Raw genomic sequence first — 21316 nt, 5'->3', positions numbered from 1 at the left:
ATTAGAGATTGCAATCTTTCCATAAATTAAAGCATCCCAAAGTTCCAAACTAAAGAAAAGTATGAATGGAAAGCAGGATTTTACGACTAACTTTAATTAGTAGTACATCACTGGCCAAACAAAGACAGGTTGAGTTGTCGCACATGGCCATCCTAAGTTGTTTCAATTCGATCGGTCCAGTAAATGCAGTGACGAAGCTGTGTAAGGTGGCCTAAGCAACTTAACTACAAATTGATTGACGATCAACATGATGATCAGAACAATACTGGATGCCCTCTGTCCTGTAACCGATGAGATTACTCGTTATTTTCAATTAACACACATATATGGTCGGTTAAAAGCAACGTATACAAATGCATGCGATTTATTCTTCACTCTTCAGTATTAGTTTATCAACTAGGCATCGATCAGTGTCAACTTTCAACAGTTACGTCCATGTAGCAGCTGTGTGACAGTGTCAACTTGATATAAATTAGATAGAATCAGTGTACGTACGTACATCTCATATGAGATGAGAGCAAAACAGAACAAACTCTTCTTATTACTACTTGAAGGGACGAAATTTGTGTGAAAGATAAAAATGGTTGATTCGTGATCCAAAACTAGCCTCTCATACACGAAAATTCTCTGCCCAAGTCCACTAGAGATAGCAAATATACATTAATTAAATTGCGGATGAATTTTAACCTTTCTACTTATATACTTACCCCAATGAATGAAATCCCATCATGTTTTTTTTTCTTTTTTTCTTTTTAATTTTGAGGGAAATAGCAGTATTGCCGAACCATGTCTTTTATGCATAAAATGGCATTCCTTTTCTGCGTAAAAGAAAAAAATAAATAAGACTGAACAGGAGACAGAAATCATGTTTTGGCTATATATATCGTTGCATTTGCTTTTTAAATGGTCCCATGTTTGCATTTTTTCTGTGATAATTTAATTTCTGTGTCCTTCGAATCATGTGCATGGCATCAGATTCTCACTAATAATTAAGCACTAATATTACATCCATCCTCGATTCCAATTGTGTAGGCTATACGGTGTCTTCTCACAACATAAACGTTTCAAATTTTTAATGAATGGTATGTGTAACAATGTTTTCGAAATCGGACCAGATCAGATTGGAAAAACCAGGAACTAGTCATTTGACCGGTTCCATTTTACCCCAAAAGCTATTGATTTGGACACTAAACCGTTGACCTAGGAATAGTTTTTTGCTATTTTTGGGTTTTTTTTATTTTTTTGTCAGAAAAGGCTGTTCATTCGGACCAAATGGTCAGACCGTTCAACCCAGGAACCAGACCCAGAATGATTCTCGGTTCGGTCTGGTTTTTAAAAACCTTCATCTGTAATACCTTCTGATGAAGGAAGATTTGGCCCGACCTTATAACCACTCAACACGTGGAAAGGTAGCAGCTCGGCACGACAGTACGCCCGGGGCTCGAGCTCCAAAAGGAGGAACCCGCGGTCCAAACTCCCCACAAGGAGCCCGAGCTCTCCCTTGAACCCCGAGCCTTACAAACACAAAGGGCAACAACTCGAACTGGTCCGCCCCATGGCAGTTCGGGCCACACCTCTATCCCAACTCAAAACCTCACCTCGCACACCACTCCAGTACTTCGCCTCCAGGACGCCGAACTAAACAACCACACCGTACCTGACACCGAAAGAGTCTGTATCCAGGGGCGGCGCACCTAACTGACTTGGGATCTAACGCTTGACAACCGCACTTCAACGACCACCTGCCACCGCCATCTCCAGTTACAAAGACGACTCTAACAAAGAGCAGTGGCAGTTCTGCCCCAGCAAAGGTGATGACACCCAAACTGGCAGAAGCGCAGAGGTAATCATACCCGACCTGACAGAAGGTTAGGAATGAGTGCGCGAAGTGGTTATAAAAGGTTCTCTACCCCGCAAGAACGAGGTATGTGATAACTTTGCGCCATCTGATTTTATCTTGCCTTTGAGGAAATACTAACTTAAGCTTCGGAGCATTCTCACCGGGTTCTTCCTCGGAGATTACTCGCTTTCTTCCCCATTTTAAACACCTTTTACTTCAGTCAAAAGCAAGATCGTTGACATCTAAGACCGATCGGATTGTGCTACATCACCTTTCTTTAACTACCTACATTGCTGATTACCTAATTCCATTTATCATTTACATGCGTGTGTTTGAACACAAATTAACATTCAATATCTTTTTGTTGATATGCAATCATTGATTTAGGTTTTCATTATGTTTTAAATCCCATGAAACTAAGGTTTCTATGAAAAATAAATGCCAAAAAAGAATACATCCAATAAATAAATGGTGAGTAAGCAAAGATAGTGATGATGACATTATCATATTCGAGTTAAAATCAATCCCTCACAAGATTGCCACCTACAATGTCCCACACTACATCCTTGTCATCTATTGTAAATCTTACGATGTGAACATCCAACCTATTACAACTTTGCAATGCCTTTCTAAAATCACCCTTTCCAAACCTAAAGCAACAGCTGAGAATTTAATCGGTCTTAAACTTTTCAAAGTATCTCACCATTAAAACACTCTATTCAAACCTGATAGGGTGTGATTACCAAATGATCAGAAGAATATCCATCAAATGTTGAACCTAATGAAACCACTCTATAGACCTTGCACACATGGGCTGCCCACAGATTATGAGGAGCATGCATGCATGATGGCTAATTACCACAAATTGCCATCCTCTAAGAATTGCATCCATCGAAACACCCTTGAAATCCTCCCTTGTCAGTTGAGTTGCGAATACTCAATATGTCATCCATCACCACTGTGATTAAATCAATTATAGTGTTGACATCTTGTCCCTTATCTTTCAACATTCTTCCGTATTTTTTTTATTGAGTTGCGAATACTCAATATGGCTTAAAAATCCTTTTTTTTATTTATTTCACATATTGGAGAGTTTCCAAATGTATGCTCTATAATGCCAAAATATGTGTTGGTGTAAATTACATACTGCCACCATTATTTTTTGATTTTGTGGAATTGACACTTGAGCATCCTAAAATTTCAAATACAACAAAGACCCATTCTGAACTTTTAAGATTATTACAAAAATTTGCCCGTCATTAGAACTCTGTCCACTAACTTCAAAGAAGATTCTTATGTGACTGTCATATGTATGCTTAAACATTATTAAAACCCCAAATTGCCCTTTTATCATTTTATGAGACTATTTCACAAAAATAATAAAATATAACAATAAAATTTGAAAAATGAAGGAAAAAAGTAAAATTTTGAAAAAATATAGAAAATACAACAAAATTGAAAAAGAACAAAACAAAATAAAAAGACAGAAAATAAGTGAAAATACAACAAATTAATAGAGGAATACAAAAGAAAAACATGAAAAATACTAAAAATTGCAAAATAAAAGCCAAAAAAATGCAAGAGATGCCGTGTTTTAAACTTTAATAGCTATAGTATGCCTACTTTTGTTATTCTGATCTTTTCTTCTCTAAGCTCATCAAACTTCAGTTGGCATTTTAGTAATTTGAACTTCTATCGTGAAGCCTGTTAACCAGTCAGGGGTCCAAGTGCCATTTCCCCACAGTATACGGCATCAAATCTAATTTATTCAGGCCCCGTGTGGTTTGCATGAATAACGGTCTGGAATTGGAATCGGCATGAGATATTCCGAATTCACCTGTTTGGTTAGGTGGAATTAAAATTTTATTCCCATTTCTGTTGAAATGGCATTTTCCCATTTGAAGAAATGGCCATATTCCTTACTTTACCCCATTTGAGTGAATGGCCATTCTCATTCCCATTCTCGTATTAACCAAATAGACTATAAAAATAGGCCATTCCTATTTCCAATTCAAATTCCATTCCCACTACAAATCAAACGGACCCTCATTCCCTTTTTATTTCAACGTAGAAGGACCGATATTTTCATGTTTAAAAAATATTTTAAGTTATATGTTCCCTCTTTTATGTCACTTACTTTTTTGTCCATCCCTTTTAAATTGAAACAAAAATGGATTTATGCTTTCATTTTTATTTTCTGTTTTTTCCATTTATTTATGAGTAAAGGAGAAATTTATTCAGATATAGATTTTTCTCTCTTTCATTTATTTGCAACCAAAAAAAGAAAATCAATTGAGAAAAACATTTTTTTATTACTCTCGATTAATTAAGATGTTTGAGATTGAAGGTAGCTGGAACTCGAAGTGGTGACTAACCACCAAGTTATATATATACTAACATTCGTGATCGTGAATATCCATTGCAGCCATATCTCGTTTTCTCTCTCAATTTCTGGGACCGCCAAAGTATCGATGCTTTGGAATTTGGTTGCTTTACTTTTTTGAGTTTTGACCAAGGCGGCCGCTGGTTTATCAGATAACTTAGCTTGGAAGAACAACTCAACCATCGATCGTTAGGCCCAGTAATATTGATATCTGAACGAAAACCAATCAATCATGCTTGTGTTTTTGTTAAAGTAGTTGAGCATGGGACCAGTGGCCTGTCTTATTTATACGCAGTTATGAAATGCTTCCATGTATAACTGTGACTCACTCAGGATTCAGGAAGTAATATATCATCTTTCCTTGAAGCTCAACGATGTGAACCTCCCTCTACAAATCCAATGCTTTCTTAGGAGTTAGGTATAATAATTAAACCAACCTTTTACTCATTCGCCATAACAGGTTGACAAAGGAAAGTTTGTAGAAAAAAAAATCGACGTTCAAGTTGATAATAAAATTTATTGAGAAGTGGGACAAAGAGAGGTGTGCAAGCGCAACTGCAACCTTAAGCACAGAACTGGAGACAGGAAAAAAAAAGAGAGAGAGAGATGACCGATATCCAATTGGAGGAAAGAAATGCAAAGAGAGGTCGACCAAAATCTAAATTGAAAGCGACAAGAACCTCGGATCGCCCAACACCAATATTGGACGAGATGTACAGACTACAGAGAGGTCCCCCTAATCAACCCTTGTTATGATTCCTCGATGCACTCTACTATTTTTCCGGTAAGACACTCTCTGCATATTTTAAAGTGCATCTGCGGTCCAAAAGGGTTAGAGCTTTCTCTACTTTTTTTTGTTTAAGTGGCGTAGTACCTACCAATCGGGCAATCGCTGGAATGAAGGCCAAGGTTTTTGGTTGGGTCATGGCTGAGCTGGCCCTACGAGACACGTGGCCGTTTAGTTATCGCCCTGTTACGTTATTTTAACTTAGCCACATCGGCCTAGTTTGGCCATGTTAGTATAGCTCGGCCAAACTACGTTATTACTATAGCATCTCGTCTTATTTTTCCAGCAATATCAATTATACGTTATATGGATGAGCACAACTACGGATAAGGAGGAATAAGGAAGACGATTCCACTGGGGAATGAGACTTTATCCCGAATACTTTGACGGCTAACTTCATCCCGATAACCCCGTAAGTCAAATCTGATCAAGACACGGATCTTCAACTATAAAAAGGTACTCTATGCTCGAGGTAAGAGATTTCAACTTCTGACACCAGTACTACTATTTAACTCGGACCAACATCCTTATAATTCGGCCCGACCATCCACCATTTCTTATTGACTTGAACATCAGAATAATTATCCAAGAATAATTCCTCGAACCTTTGACTTTTCCTTTCTTAATCACAGGTCTTAAAACACCAGGACCAAAACGTACGTTCTGGACTGTCACACCTACAAACATACCCATTTACAGCGGGGCGGTGGGTATAACTCACCTCTTGAGGATATGTCTCAGATAAGAACCTCTCTAGCGTATTTAGCAAGCAACCAACTGAGCAAGATCTGTGTCAAGATGAATCCACCATTTCTTTTAAAGAGAAAAAGGTAGTGGGCCTGCTCCAACCAAGAGTTACGTTTCTGGTGAAAAAAGGCGCTCAGATCCTCGTCAAAGGATTGTGATTTGTTGCCATAAAAAAAAATAGAAAAATAGAAAATTTAACTACTGTTACTATGAGTAACTGCGCGCATTGGCATTTGGCACTGGCAAGACAACATGTATGTGTCATGTGTAGCCAGCCAGCCAGCCAGCCCATACGGTTGTATGTTTGCCTTCTCCTTTTTCAGTAGGGAATATTTCCAGCCCGCCGATTTCCTTTAGGCCCCTTTCTAGCCTGCTCCAACACAGGGCCGTAGGAATATACTCATCAGACTTCATCATGACTACTGATCATGAAGCTTTTGTTTCTACTATTTAAAATTCTATATATTAATTATAAACATGGCGGTGTTGTGATTTCTGAAACACGAAAATCTCTGCAGGCCATTGTGTCTGCTTACGTGGCCATCCATCCAAAGGGAAAGGGCGTCATGTGTTTGCCATATCATCACTCTCTGCATATTAATTTGTAGTGTGGCAAGTTTCTTCGATCTCATGTCTTAGTGCATGTGGTTTGAGATTAATACCTAGGAAGCAGGAATCAATAGCCAATAGGGTACCGAAACCGATCCAACACCTCACGAGTCATGGCCCGGTTAATCAACCCTCCTCCAGGCTCCACTTCCCTTGGATGATTTGGAATTTGGAGTAGTGATAAGTTCAAGGAGTGGGTCATGCCTCATGTGTAGGGTCAAATTCAAACATATATATATATATATATATGTTAATTAGAGAAGCTGATGAGGCAGGGCCATGCGTGATCTCCAGCTCATGATGGCCATATACAGTGTGCTTGAGAAAACGAATCCTCCTCCTTTTAGTCTGGCACAGTTGGTCCAATTCACCCACTCATTCCTTTAAAAAGGAAGAATCATATCGTAGAGAGAGAGATGCCCGGTACGACAGTTTTCACAAAGAAAGACACCACAACTTCCAGTACATGGAAAATATCATTATCAAAACAAATTTATTGAGATTTAACTTGACAAAACTTGAACAAACAAAAGCTTAGCAAGTACAGGGTAACGTAAGTACCTTAATTGGCATGATTATTACAACTCAAGCTGAATACTTCCACACCAATATTTAATTCAAGCTGGAGAGTGCAGAAGTGGATCACAATTTACTGATTAATTGATTTGGAGTTTGGACCGTGGGTTAATTTTGGTTGGCCCATTTTCTCTATTAAAGGCATGCATTCATGCATCCAGATGGATGAGGATGAATGAGAAGACTACTTAAGGATAAAGGACAAGGTCCAGCACCCATGAAGGAATGTCGTCGCTTAGTGCCAGGGGCTGTCAAGGCTGCTGCCTGCTGGGGTGGATGGATATAATATGCATGGTGTCCCACTCCCATAGTCCCATATATGCTAGCTCTCAGTCTCACATAGTCAAGGCATACAGCATCATCGAGATTCTTCATCCTCTAACCTTTACTTAGAAAACCAACCAAAAATAAATAAAAAGATAGAAAGCAACCTTTTCCTAAATACTAACAAATACAAATATATTCATTATATATAGGACTGAATCTGGATTCGATTTCATTATATTCAGAACTGTATCCCACTTATTAAAATCTCAAGGATCCTAATCAATCATGAATCGCTCTACCGCTTGAGAATCCTAATATTGCATCTAAACTTCCAAAGAATACCCTTTTAATTAAATCAAAATTAATTTCTGATATTCTTTTTTTTTTTTTTTTTTGGGGGGGGGGGGGGGGGGGGTACTGAAGGGCGAAGGAGCACGTCACATGTAGATCATACTTGTGCACTTACGTTAGTCCCTGTTTGGTTTGGTGCATAAAATTGAATGGGCCAAGAGGAAGAGGGGAATACAGCCATACAACCATACAATACAAGAAAGAAAGAGTGAGGGTGGCTTTAAGAAGAGAAGCAAGGGAACGAGCCAACCATCAAGCTCCCTGTTCCACGCAGACAGCAACCTAGCAGCAAGTGTACTAAAGAATCCTCGACTTGTCAAGCTCATGTGGCAGCACCAAATACTGAGCCTTTGTTATCAAAAGAACTGAAAACGTCAATGATTAGTACTGCTGAATTTTAAAGATTACAATACACGGTAGTATTAGTATATGAGGGTTTTTTTTTCTTTTTTTCTTTTTTTTTTTTGGGGTGGGGGGGGGGGGGGGTGTTGCAATTTGAAGGATTGATGGGCCCAGACCAAACGGCCCCTATTGTATTGATAGATTTGAGTTTGACATATGAAAAATCCCTTTCCCTCCTCCCCGGGGGATGAATCATCAATCATGTACATGAATTGAACTTTAAGAACAGAAGAAAGCACCAAACTTCAATTTGTCTTTCTATTTTCTTTTTTTTTTAATCTGTAATTTATATGAAGCAGATAAGTCTTCTCTTTTTTTTATACGATTCCCTTGGACTACAACTTAGCATGCGAAGAGGGATAAAGAGGAAATCACACCCATGTGATCCTTTTTCTTACTATTGTTGTTTGGGTAAGCATGCTCTCTCATAATATGCGTGGGACTCTAGATTAATGCAACTTGGATGGGTTGAGTTGGGCCTAAATACAATCGACGACCAACCCAAAAGAAAAGCTCAAACTCCCTACTCCCAACCCACTCTTAACGGCTAAACCCTCACTCGTTGCCGTTGGACTAGGCTTGGTTAGGTGGCCCATATTCTGTTGATCGGAAATGGGCATTTCTGGTTAAAAGAATAAAGATATAACAAACAAGTAATTTGTACTAAAAAAATACAAAAATAAAAAACTTTGGTTAGGTATGTAGGTTGGCCTACTTAGGCCTACTTCGAAATTTAAGGGTGTTAATGAACCTGTTTTGGGTTGGATTCTATCCAAATCAAAATCAACTTTGAACGGATTGGATAGACCAATAACATATATTGAATTGAACCAGCCCAGTAATGCTCCAAAGTAATTATATTGGATTGGACCAGATTGAATAAATATCCAATCCATTGATAGAAAATAAGATTCGATTTCAACCTCGCTTGATAAGGCCTTGCAATCTAGGCCTAGGCATAGGCGAATGACACACTTCGACCCATTCAGTAAAAAATTCAGGATTGGCACTTGCTAGTTGCATTTAAAATTTTGAAAAATAAAGCATGCTTTATAACTTGGGAATAGAAGAAACAATAAAAATATATTGGGTCATAATCAGAAGATGTTGGCTCCATGCTCAGGCCCAGAATGGGGGGCCCGGTAATTTTAATAGTTTGGGCCCGAAGCACCTTGTCAATAAGAAAGTCCAGTCCTGGGCCAGAATGTAAATCAAATGGATGACTGGCCAGTCAAACCACCAAATACAACTTAAACTGAATAGTTTTGCCTTTATTTTATATTTGAGGTGAGATAATATCATTTGGTGAGCACATTAGACCAGCTACCCGCTATGCTGACCTAGTCTTACTGCTGTTTAGCTTTTAGAATTCTAAGGAAGCAAGTACCTTATCATTGATTTGAGTTTAACATTAAGGTAGGACTTAGGAGCTTGACCCATCAGCCCCAAAAAATTTGAAAACAAGCCCATCCATAATCAGGCATCTCTGAAAGCGTATTGGGCTGGCCTGGCCCGCCCACTATTCAGTAAAACTTGCCATTAATTAATGGGTTCAACTGGAATGATATCTGAATAACTTCTGATCAGTCAACTAGAATCATAAATGTGGTAGCCAATCAGGTGTTATTTATAAAAAATTATGGGTGGGTTTTGATTGATCAAAACTCTTTTTATACCATATCTTTCCTGCATCATAGATTTTCCCTTAATTGCAGGGTCAATCTGGACATAAAAGTGTCTTTTTGGGAGGCAGCAACTCCTGGCATTCAGAAGTGGGTCCTAGATGGAAAGCCCAAAGGTTATGTTTGATGAAAATCCTAACACTAAAAGCCAGCAAATGACTCAGTGGAGCGACTCTGCCATTGAGCTACTTTGAATAGCTTATTCGGAACTCATATGAGCAGTTCAACCAAAGGTGAAGCCCTCCCAAATGAACAGTGAAACTCTTGGAGGTAGGGTGTCAATGGACCGGTTTTGGGTTGAACCCGTCCAAATCAAAATCAATTTGGACGGATTGGACAGACCAATAAGATATTGAATTGGAATTCATCTACAATGAATTTATATTGGATTGAGTTGGACTGAGCCAATATCTGATCCATTAATAGAAGATAAAAATACAGGTGTCAATGAACCAGGTTTGAATTAGAATTAATCTAAATTAAAACAAATTTGAACAGATTAAACAGTCCAGATATTGAATTGGACCAACCCAAAATGATCCAAAATATTAATTGGATTGGATTAGATCTGATCCACTTGTAATGGACTTATGTTGGACTAGATCAGATTGAACGAAATCCAGTCCAATTGACACCCCTACTTAGAGGGTGTGGTTTGGGGCCTTTGGGCACATCCCAATATGACAAAGGGTCACATATAAATGATTAAATTCAGTGAAACTCTTTTCTTTTCCTTTTTGACCTGTTGAGCAGAGTATCAATTCATTTATATTTTACAGTGTTAGCATAGCTATCATCTATCAAACTAAGATAGTTAACATATGAAAGTCTTTTTCTCTATTTACCAAAAAAATCAAAGTAATATAGTTTTTTTTTGTAAAAATTAGTTTGATATTTAGGGTTGATTATGTAGGACCCACGTAAGATATATAAAATTTGCTTATCGAATTGTATATAACTCTAAATATTAAAGTTACACTTTTCTCCTCTTTTAATATCTATATATTTTCTTCACCCACGAAACCAGGTTTACTCACAAAAAAAAATCTCTCATAATTTTAGTTATATTTGTATTGATCAAGGGAAATCAAATTTGTTATGACCATGAAAAATTCGAACACATGTATACTTATAAAGAGTGTATTTTTGATACCTTTATTTTAACGAGAATATGATTATAAATAGGGATGGCAATTTACACATGTGAATGATAGAGGTGAGCAAGAAAAATCGAAACTGTATAATTTCAGTTTGAATTTGAAAAAAAAAAAAAAAAACAAAGGTATACATATGTTTATATATGTATACAGAAAACAGACAATTAATCAAACTGACCAGTATACATACATACATACATATATATATATATATATATATATATATATATATATATATATATATATATATATATATATATATATAAAAGAGAGAGAGAGAGAGAGAGAGAGAGAAAGAGATTGATATATATTATAAATTAATAAATATGCATTATATATAAATATATACTATATTATTTATTTATTTAAAATATATATTTTATATATTCTTAGTTTTTATTATATATGTATATATTTTTATAATATATATTCTAAATATAAAAATATTAAAAAAAATGACAAACCAAACCAGTCAATTGGTTAACCAATTGGCTTCGGTTCGGTTTTTGTTACTGATTTTCCAAAAACTAATAACCCTGATTCGATTTCAAAAATAAACTCACGGTTTGATTAATTAAAAATTAATTGAAATTTTTTATATTTATTAATATTGCTTTTCTTTTTTATTGCATATATATAACATGAAATTAGGTGCAAATTATAGACCCAACCACCAACCCAACCCGCCCCACCCCTCAAATGGAGGAGGATAGGTTGTGGAGGTTTTTTCATCTCCATGTTCGAGGAGAGGTTTGGATTTTGAAAATCCAACTTGCAATGGATTTGGGGGAGGTTAGGGGTTGGGAAATTTGGGGAGGTGGAAATGCTCTATAGTTTACAAAACCCTCCCTAAAGCCACCCTATTGCCATCCCTAATTATAAAATAGGGCATGCATGGCAGAAAATATGGCACAAATAAAATCAATGGACTAGAATTTATTTAGTATAAAGGGGTTTTGAATAAAAAATACATTTATGTATGCTTGTTTGGATAAACTTATACTTTTGAGCTTTGGACCATGGGAAACAAAAGTGAATCAAGAAGTGCTTTCAGAGTTTTTGTATGTTTTTTTCTCTCATTTGTATTAACTAGCAGTGTAAATTTTGCACCACTTTTCTCCTATCTTAATTATCTCTCATATAAAATGAGGGCCACATCATTTTACTTCCTACCTCACTTTCAAACAAATAACCCTTCTCTTGTTGAATACAGATTGGCACCCCACAAAGCGCATCCCACACGTGTCTCACATGTGCATCTCAGCATGGAGTCCAGATCTGCTCCTCACACTAACCTCACAGCATTTTGTTGTTGGGCACCCATGTGAATTATCCTCCCACATCCATTCTCTTGCATATAATGCGGGACCACACTATTTATTTTTCATAAAAAAAAAAAAAAACAATATAAGGTCAAATCTGATGCAAAAGTAAAATAGAATATACACTCAACCTATTTGCACCGGTGTGCATTTACACCATTACAAATCTGGTGGAAATGAAATTTTTACCGCAACCAAATGCAGCCTTTAAATTAAGCGAAACTTTCATACGAAGTTTGGACTTTATAATGAAAATAGTAAAATCACATCTACATCAGAAGTTTAGGATGTAAATTCTCCTCTTAGGCCCCGTTCTCTTTTTGGTAAGTTATTTATTCAGGTAAATGTACTTATTCTAATAATTGTTTTTTAAGAAAGATTTACCCACGTAAGTACATTTACCCATATTCTTTTATTTCTCAGGTAAATAAGGCAATGACCATTTTAGCCATAAAAATTTAATATTAAAAGGGGCATTTTCGTCCCATTCAAGTATTAGCAACTTTCCCCCAGGTGGAAAGTTATTTACCCACCTATGAGATGGGTATCACTTACCTAGGTAAGTGATCACAAATTTTCCTAGTCTCCACATAAATTTGAAAAAAGAACATGGGTTTCTTGGTCAATGGGATTGACCAACTTTCCCCCTCTCAAAATCCAAAAAACGAACGCCCCCTTAAGAGTGGAATTGTATTTGATCTTGGTCAAGGTGTTCTAACTATAAAATGGTTAAGATAACAGGAAGCTGGACTATGGAGGCAAGAGATCTATTGGCTCCTACGAATGTTTCTCTGTACTGGATTCCAAGGGAGCTAAATGTCATTGCAGATAAATTAACAAAATTAGGTGTCATTCTGGAATCATTGTATTATGACAAAACTCATCCTCTGTAATTCTTAAGGGTCTGACCTCTATTATGTACTTGCATATTTTCTTGTGTACCCTTCTCTCCTTTCATGAAATCAGTTAACTTCTTTCAATAGAAGGTGTTCTAATTAGATTTGATCGGAACATGTTGAAGTCTATAGACTCGAAATAAATAACGTTAGAGCATGAGTTATCGTTGAACAAGTCCGACAGGACTGGCTGATCGAAAAAGTCGGATAGATGTAGGATTACAAATCCGTGTTAAGTATTGAATCAAAGTTTGCACTCAGGTTAGAAAGGGCAAAAGCATTTGGGCTGCGTTTGGAAATGATGCAAATGGAGTGTAAATCTTGGTTCAGGGTAAATTTGCATTCTGGTTCACTTTTGCCTGTGTTTAGCAACATTATGTTTATGCATGAACAAATGACATAAAACATAATTTTCAATACATATTTACATTGATAATAAGATGTAAAAATACATCAATAAAAAATAAATAAATTTGCACTCAAATGGGATTTTGACAAAAAAAAATATGATTTATTAGAATTTGTATTTGCATTCATTATAATTTTGTCAATGCAAAATTAACTCAACTTTACAATTTATATAAACCGTTTTACAGTCTACATATTTACATTCACATTTAAAAATCTCTGTTTTAGTGGTTTTTGATGAATAAGCGATTCTTAACTAACACAAAGGCTGGATTACTTTTAGTTGGTGTAAATTAGTGGAAATGCAGTTGCCCTATAGATGCCACACTGACACTCTTTGTTCAATGTTGATATGATCGAGTACATTTACACTGCACCTGTTATTGTCTAATTGATTAAAGGACTAGCAGTGTAGTGACGGCACGATAGGCGATAAAGACATATAAATGGGTATAAGGGGCCATTTGATAACAGTGTGAACTGAATGATTTAAGGAGGTTGAGCTTCTTCATGGAAGGAGATGAAGTTGGTCTGATTACTATACACCCTTGAATGTTTGGTATTATCAAAGGAGAAAAAACTTTGTCTGTTTGATCGTTAGGAGCCAAGAGCCTAGGTTGTTGAAGAGCCTCTTGTGCATAACACGTTCAGCCTTTGTCTTTTTGGTTAAAAGAATATCAAGGTAATTGCTATTTTACTCCACGACTATGATAACGTTTCGTATAAAAGAAGCTACTTAACTAGTGGTGGATCTACGACATTTGATCAATGGAGTTAAGCATTATCATAGCAATAACTTAGTCATAATATTAGAGTAGTTAAAACAATAAAAATGGGATTAAGATATTTTCACTCTAGAAAGAAAATAAGCGTTGTAAAGCACTGAGCCAAAGGTCTCACCCAAAGGGGAAAATGCATCAACAAATTGATCAAGTGCATCCTTCAAGAATGAAAAGAGATAGAAGAAAGGATTCTACTTGGGTTGTCTCCACCATTTCCTCTTTCACAGTCCATCAACCTGCTCCAACCCAAAATTGGGGCAGGACCAGTTTTGCATGCCCAATCCTTGATCCTGAATTCAAATACCTCGTCCTGTCCGCACCCCTAAACCCCACCAAGGCTAGAAATCCCAACTCTATCCTCATTCCTATAAAAAATATAATCCCTAAATTTATCGTGCACGCCCCAGCCATTCCTATTTGTAAACTTATTTTTATTTTATATTTTTTAAGCTAACAAAGACTATATTATATTATGTAATGTAATATAACTGAGGCAAGTTTGGAACTAGTGCTGGATGAACAAATATCATCCCCAATCCCTAGAGTTTTTGAGTTTCCCCAAAACCCACCCTGACCAGGGCAAGGTGGGAGGGAGCCGCACGGGAATGGATCACATTGCCACATTAAGTGGGTCCTGCAACGCATCTTTTAAATTTGACTGGGATTAGTATAAAGAAAAAAAAGGACCACATAAAACCTTTTCAAATGTCAGCCCACACTACTGACTTTCTACATTGATCCGGCTCAATCCTCAACAGCGCAGGCCAAAGTATCCCATTTTATCAAACCACCTCTAAAAAAGTTTTTATCGATGAGTGCGGTCATATGGATGAAGCCTATTATATTGCTTGCAACACCTTGGCTTGCTTGGGACTTGGGATACCTCATGATATTGCTAAATTAATTTGATTAGGTGGCTTTAGTTGAATGAATGTAGTTAGGGTGGATGACGAAATGTTTGAATGAATGGTATTTTGTATATATGCGCCACAAACCAAAACCATGGCCAGATACTCATAGTTTTATTCGCCCAAGTGCTGAGGACTGTTGTGCCAACTGATCATCGTTTTATTCTACTTAATTAGTTACTAGCTAGCTAGTTAGTTAGGTTGAGATATCTAATTATGGCAAATTGGACCCGGATGGTTATAATATGGAATATTGGAACCATCCTCATTAGAAATCAAATCATCAACAATTTATCATCATATCTTCTCAACAGAGTAAATTTGTTGGGGAATGGTAAGTTGACACATTATTCAGCATTTTGGGCCCACGTTGCAAGATTTCAACCTCCACTTTTGTGGTGTAGCCAGACACAGCCTATGGGGCTGTAATTAATCACAGAAGAGTAGAACACTACTTCTGTGTCAACACAAAAGCGCCTTGTGTTTCAAAGGCTTGGTGTGACGAGGTCAGTTGAGGTCGGTAAGAGTTGTCAACAAATTCAGCACTTTGGATGGTTTTCCTTTCCTTTCCTTTCCTTAGTAGTCAACCCCCAACGAAATCTGTACAGTAACTTTTATAAAATAATTTTCTAACTTTAATAAATTGCGAGGAAGAGGGGAGGGGAAAAGAGAAAAGTTAATCTTTTGTATCTAGAACCTGCTACGATTCTAAGGCCATAAATCCAACGAAGAAAAAAGCATCTAGATGCATCCAGTGACGAAAATGTACAATGAAGAAAAAGAAGAAAATGTTGATTTTGATGTAATTAACATTCTAGTTAGAAATCCCTTCTCTTATTTTTGGGTATTGAAACGAAAAGGCATAACAAAATCCAGTTGGACGTGGCCAGCATACCTGATCAATTGGCCAAATTAGACAATTAATAATTAGTTGATGTTGGTGTCAAGCTTCTCCTTTCATAACAAATCGCAGCTATCATACGAAAAGTTTTTTTCTTTTTTTTAGTGTATATGTTCGAATACTCAATAAAACAACAAAATAAGGTAATGTTATTAATCTTCCATTAGATGCATGGCATCCAAGAAACAGGACTCTTTATGTGATTTACATCTCATTCAGACCTGGCAAAGTAATCCAGCACGGTACTAACTACAGTGCATCACCCTTCACCCACCACCTAAAACTCGGTCCGTAATCCGTGTCCCGCATCCTTTACAACCCACCAAAAGAATAGTAGGAGTAGAACCGACTTCCTCTCCCCAATCTCGCTCACCTTGTCGTAGAATACAGCATTAAAAGTTAACAGGAGAAGCTTCTCGGCAAGGAGGAGAAGTTGGAAGTGTTCAGGCAGCTAGCTTGTCACACATTCTAATCTTGGGAAAAAACTTCCCAGTCACCTGTTTTGAATCATGTTAATTTAAACTTTTTTTATTAATGAAGATGTACGCTTGTACCTCTGTTCTCACCTCGAAGCCCAAACCAAGATCAGTTATATTTTATCATAACCACAGTTGGGTCCAGCTTTAATTAGTTTTGATCAGGTCTACAATTTCCCCTCTCCCAAGGAGTAATGGCTTTAATAAATACGTCGGTTGGGTTTATTAGGTTTGTGACTGTGACTCCACTTTTTTCACCATTATATCAATATGCACCCATGACATTATCTTTTGTTCTTGCATATGGAGATGTGCCGGGGCTGGGGCTGGAGTTTTATCGTTCTTGTTAGGGGTGTAACTTGGGTGGGCCCAATCTCGAACTGGTCCAGCTAAAATTTTATATGGGATGGATTTGGATTTTCGATCTTTAAGTTGGGTTTAGATTCAAAAAAATCGGGCTTTTTTATTTTTTTGTTTTGAGTTTAAGTCTAGCCCTTAGGTAGTTCGAACTCAGCCCGAGCCCAGTCCAGCTATTCACATATTATATATAATTCTAGAGTAGGTTCATTGACCAAACCCAAGCCGGGCTCAGGTTGGGAAAATTAGGTTTAATCCAGGCTTGAGCCTTAAGCCCAAATTTTAAGATTGGATCAGGTTGATCATAAGTCCAATTCAACCTGCCCAACTTGCACAAAATGGATGCCAAAAAGATATAATATAGAAGAGTTTTGACCAATCAAAACACATCCATGAATTTTGATAAATAACACCGGATGGATTACATCATTTATAATACCAATTGATTGGTCCAAAAGAATAAAAAATTAATTTCAGATATATCTTTCTGTCGAACCCATTTTAAGGATAAATTATAAAAAAAAAAATTAAGTGCTCATTAAAGGTGCTTAAAATGTGATGCCTACCTGCTCCGAACGGGGCATATAAAGGGGATGGGGCCTCATGAATTGGACCACACCAGGTTTGTGAAGTGACGAGCTAGGCCCCCTGGCCTCTGCCCTCACAATCACATTCGGCGGTGCGGTGCTTCCGATCATTCAACAGCACCGTCAAGCATGTCTCCAACGTCATGAAAACCTGGGTGACTAAGAATTGACTAAAGCATCTTTACCCAATAAAAACCAGAATGACTAAACGACATATCAATGTGCCGACCAAGGACCAACTTAAACTGATGATAAACATGGAAAGTTGGGTAAGGCTGACGCCCGGGGGAGACACATGCCTGATGTAAACACACCATATATAAAACCAGCTACAACTGCTGGAAACTTGCTACGGCCGCGTTTTCATTCTGAGTACAATTAAATTACAATGTCACGTATCTGAGTTGGAGTTGACAGTTGAGGACGAGGGCGTGAAGTGTGTGTTCTCACGTCTCTACCTACGATAAACATTACATTACAGCTGAGAGAGATTCCTAATACACGATGGTCATGAACTATAAGGATGTAGCTAAGCTAGGAACAATTTGTGTAGCAAAGCAAATTAATCGGGAGTGGTGTGTGAATGTGATTGGTGAGTTAGCATCAACTAATAAATAATAATGAATGATGATATGGTTATATTTCTATTTATTAATAAAATTAGTTAGACGACTTCAATAGCTTTGGTATCATGTTCATACAATGACTTTCCAAGTCTGGCCTGGACTTTTCTAACATGTCCAATTCCATTGGGTTTGTTTGTTTGTTTGTTTTGTGTATTCCTTGCATTTGCACCTACGGTTACTGACTTTCTCCTTGGGCGAACCGCGAATGACCAAACGACGCTCATTCCCCACACGCAAAAAACTCTCACCTTGCTTTTTTAGTTCTTATCAGTTATATATACGTATCATTCCCCTGGCCTTTGGTAGTATTGCTATTGTACAAACCAAGCTTATTCCTGGGATTTGTCCAAGTTTTACATGCTTCTTCATTATCCTTAGCAAGAGTAATTAAAATGTCGGTAATTAATTCAACTACACAAGAACCGGAAGTTACACTGCAAGTGAAGGACCCAACTTGCCTTGAACGAACCACTTTTAATTTCCAGATTATTTTGTACTACTAGATAGATTAGAAAGACCAGACCAGACCAGACCAGACCAGCCCAGCTTCTTAATTCTTATCCACACCAGACCAGTCAAACATTACGCGGCCAACGCCAATTAAATTAACAACATTTTTTTTTACTACACTACGCAACGCGGGTGGCCCGTCCCACTGGTGACTGGCCTCTCTATAACCCCTAAGCCTCCGCTACAACCAGCCAGTGACAGTGAGGAAGAGACCTTACCAAACTTAGCCAGTTGGCACCATCCAAACAACAAATATTTATTCACCGTCATCCAATCCGTCGCCCATAATTAAAACGAAGCTAATAACATGGGGACATTGGACGCATAAAAATACAGTTAAAAGTTAAAGCCGTCGCTCAGCAACATGGGCGACCGGACCGAGTCCACCTGGAGACTGAAGGCCCTGAACAGAGCTGGATGATCATCAGATCTAAGACCCAGCTAAGCACTTAGCAGCCTTGGTCCTCCCTTCACGCGGTTACACCAAAAACACATGATATATATGCGCACTCAAGAAATTAGCTGGATATTGCTCAAGTTAATCACTTTGTGATGCTTCTCACGCGGCGGCTTCATTTTAGAGACTCCCTGGGGGCTGGGATAATTTACACCACATACACACATATATACTGTATTTGAAAGAAATACTTAATTTTAGAATAAATTAAATAAAAAAAAAAAGAAATTGACCTTTCCAAACCAAGGGAGATTTTAGTCTTACAAAGAATGAAATTCTCTGTACAGAAACAATTTTTAACCCCACTAAATATATTAAAAACTAAAAGAAATAACAAATAATGGGAGATCAAATCATCCATCTAATTTCTACTGATCTTGAGAACTAGTCTCGTCGGCCGGAATCAAGAGACGCGGCTTCTTCATGGGCAGAGGACTCTCCACCTCTTCCTCGCCAAATATCTCGGATTTCTTTCCACCGACAGCGCCGTTGAATTCAGGCAAGGCCGGCAAATTCAGGTCGAAACCGCGGAGACTGTGGCTCGGGGCAGCAGCGTCCGACGACAACGTGACACTGCTGTTGGTGTTACCACCATCGTAGTGACAGCGTTTGTGCCCACCCAAGGCTTGTCCGGTTGGAAAGGACTTATGGCAAATAGAACACTCGTGGGTCCTTCCACCTGGATTGACCGCAGAGCTTGTAGTGGTGGTGGTGGTAGTGGAGGAGGAGGACTGGTCGTCGTTTCCAGTGAGCTTGCGGTGACTGGCCTTGTGCCCCCCAAGGGCTTGGTAGGAACCAAAGGCTTTGTTGCAGACGGTACACTTGTAATTGAGCTTCAACGCGGGCGGTGGGGGAGGAGGGGAGTGGATGCGGTGATTGGAGAGGGCACCGCCGCCGGAGATCGTAGCACCTGCACCGCCACGAGCGAGCATGATGAGGCAGAGGGCGAGATACTCTTCCTCGGTGGGTGGGTTCTCGAGACGAGGACGCTTGGTCCGCTTGCGCTTGGCCCATGGCTCAACACAGTGCAGGTCCATGTCGTCATAGTGGAGTGAAGGAGTTGCCGTTCTAGGTGAGTTGAGAGCTTCTAGAGCCATCTAATCTGGTCCTAGTCGAATTGCCAGACGAATTCAGAAGGATATACAGAGAGCAGAAAGCAGAGAGCAAAGGGAATTTTGGGGGGTTGAGGAGGAGGAGGATGGGCAGTTGGTGTTATTGTTGAGTGTGAGAGTGAAGAGGGTGTAGTAGCCTTTTTAAGGAGTGGAAGTGGGGCTGCGTGTGGGACTGTGGGAGGAAGTTGCGTGTAGAGCGGTGGGAAGAATAGGAGGAGGGTACTGATCATATTAAAATAAATAAAAAGGGGCGAAACTGCCAAAAGGGGATGGATGGATGCGATAACTCTCATTTTTGGAGTAGTTGAATTGTTGGAGAGTGAAGTCGGTCAACTCCAAGCTTCCAAGTGGAGTGGTGGAAGGGAGGTTGGAGCCTGGATGGGACTCCACTGTTAATATTTGAGTTATAGACTACTTCCATTCCATTTTCCAACTTCTTCCCCAAGTCAAAACAAACGCGCTCTTCTCCTTCAGTCCTTCTCCTCTCTGGTCCATTCTAACCTCCTCCCCACGCCGCCACTGACAGCGGAGCAATGATTGGGTCATCCGCGGGTGGTATGACGTTGTCAAATAGATCCTCCTGGCGGATCAGAATGGTTGATATATGCAATGACGTTTTTCTCAATATATACCATCTGTTTAATTCCGGACCAATCACATAGTTGGGACTTGGGAGTTCACAACCATTCAACTATTAGATACACGTGGCTAATAGTACGAGTATGTCATATTGGTAACTCAATCTTCCAATTCCCAAGTCGGATGGACTCCACATAGCGTGCTCACACATGCCCCACAGCACATCTCAACCCTATATTGCGAACATCTTACTATCATAAGTACGGATCGAAGATGTTGATGTACATGTGGAGCCATTTCCGTGGGGAGCGGGGAGCCCATTTTGAACTCTCCATCCTCGTGTTATTAATCTTGGCCTCAAGAATCTGACTTCAGATCTGCGCCTCACAACGCATTCCCTCCGTGTATTGAAAACATCACCTGATGAAAATTATACGTGGCCAAAAGGGAACCACTGCCTTCGCCATGTGTATGAGACTAAATTCAGATTAGTTGAACGTGATTGTTATTGAGCGAATCCACATCTGTTCTTCAGACGAGTTTACAGCATATATCAGCTGTACATTGAGAATATCTCTTCGACTTATTAATATT

At 38.4% G+C, this 21316-nt stretch overlaps 1 pseudogene across 1 annotated transcript; it reads right to left on the bottom strand.

The window, feature by feature from the left end:
- Positions 1 to 19208: 19208 nt before the first annotated feature.
- LOC148850141 (zinc finger protein ZAT10 pseudogene) lies at positions 19209 to 20563 on the bottom strand (annotated as a pseudogene). The gene has a single exon (XR_016099390.1). The product of XR_016099390.1 is annotated as a zinc finger protein ZAT10 pseudogene (transcript).
- Positions 20564 to 21316: the final 753 nt, after the last annotated feature.

This window comes from Nelumbo lutea, chromosome 5, assembly GCF_056320005.1.
Source record: "Nelumbo lutea isolate HS-2025 chromosome 5, American lotus-T2T, whole genome shotgun sequence".
Lineage (NCBI taxonomy): Eukaryota > Viridiplantae > Streptophyta > Magnoliopsida > Proteales > Nelumbonaceae > Nelumbo > Nelumbo lutea.
Note: the sequence above shows the minus strand (reverse complement) of the source record. Positions and strands in the feature narration are given on the sequence as shown.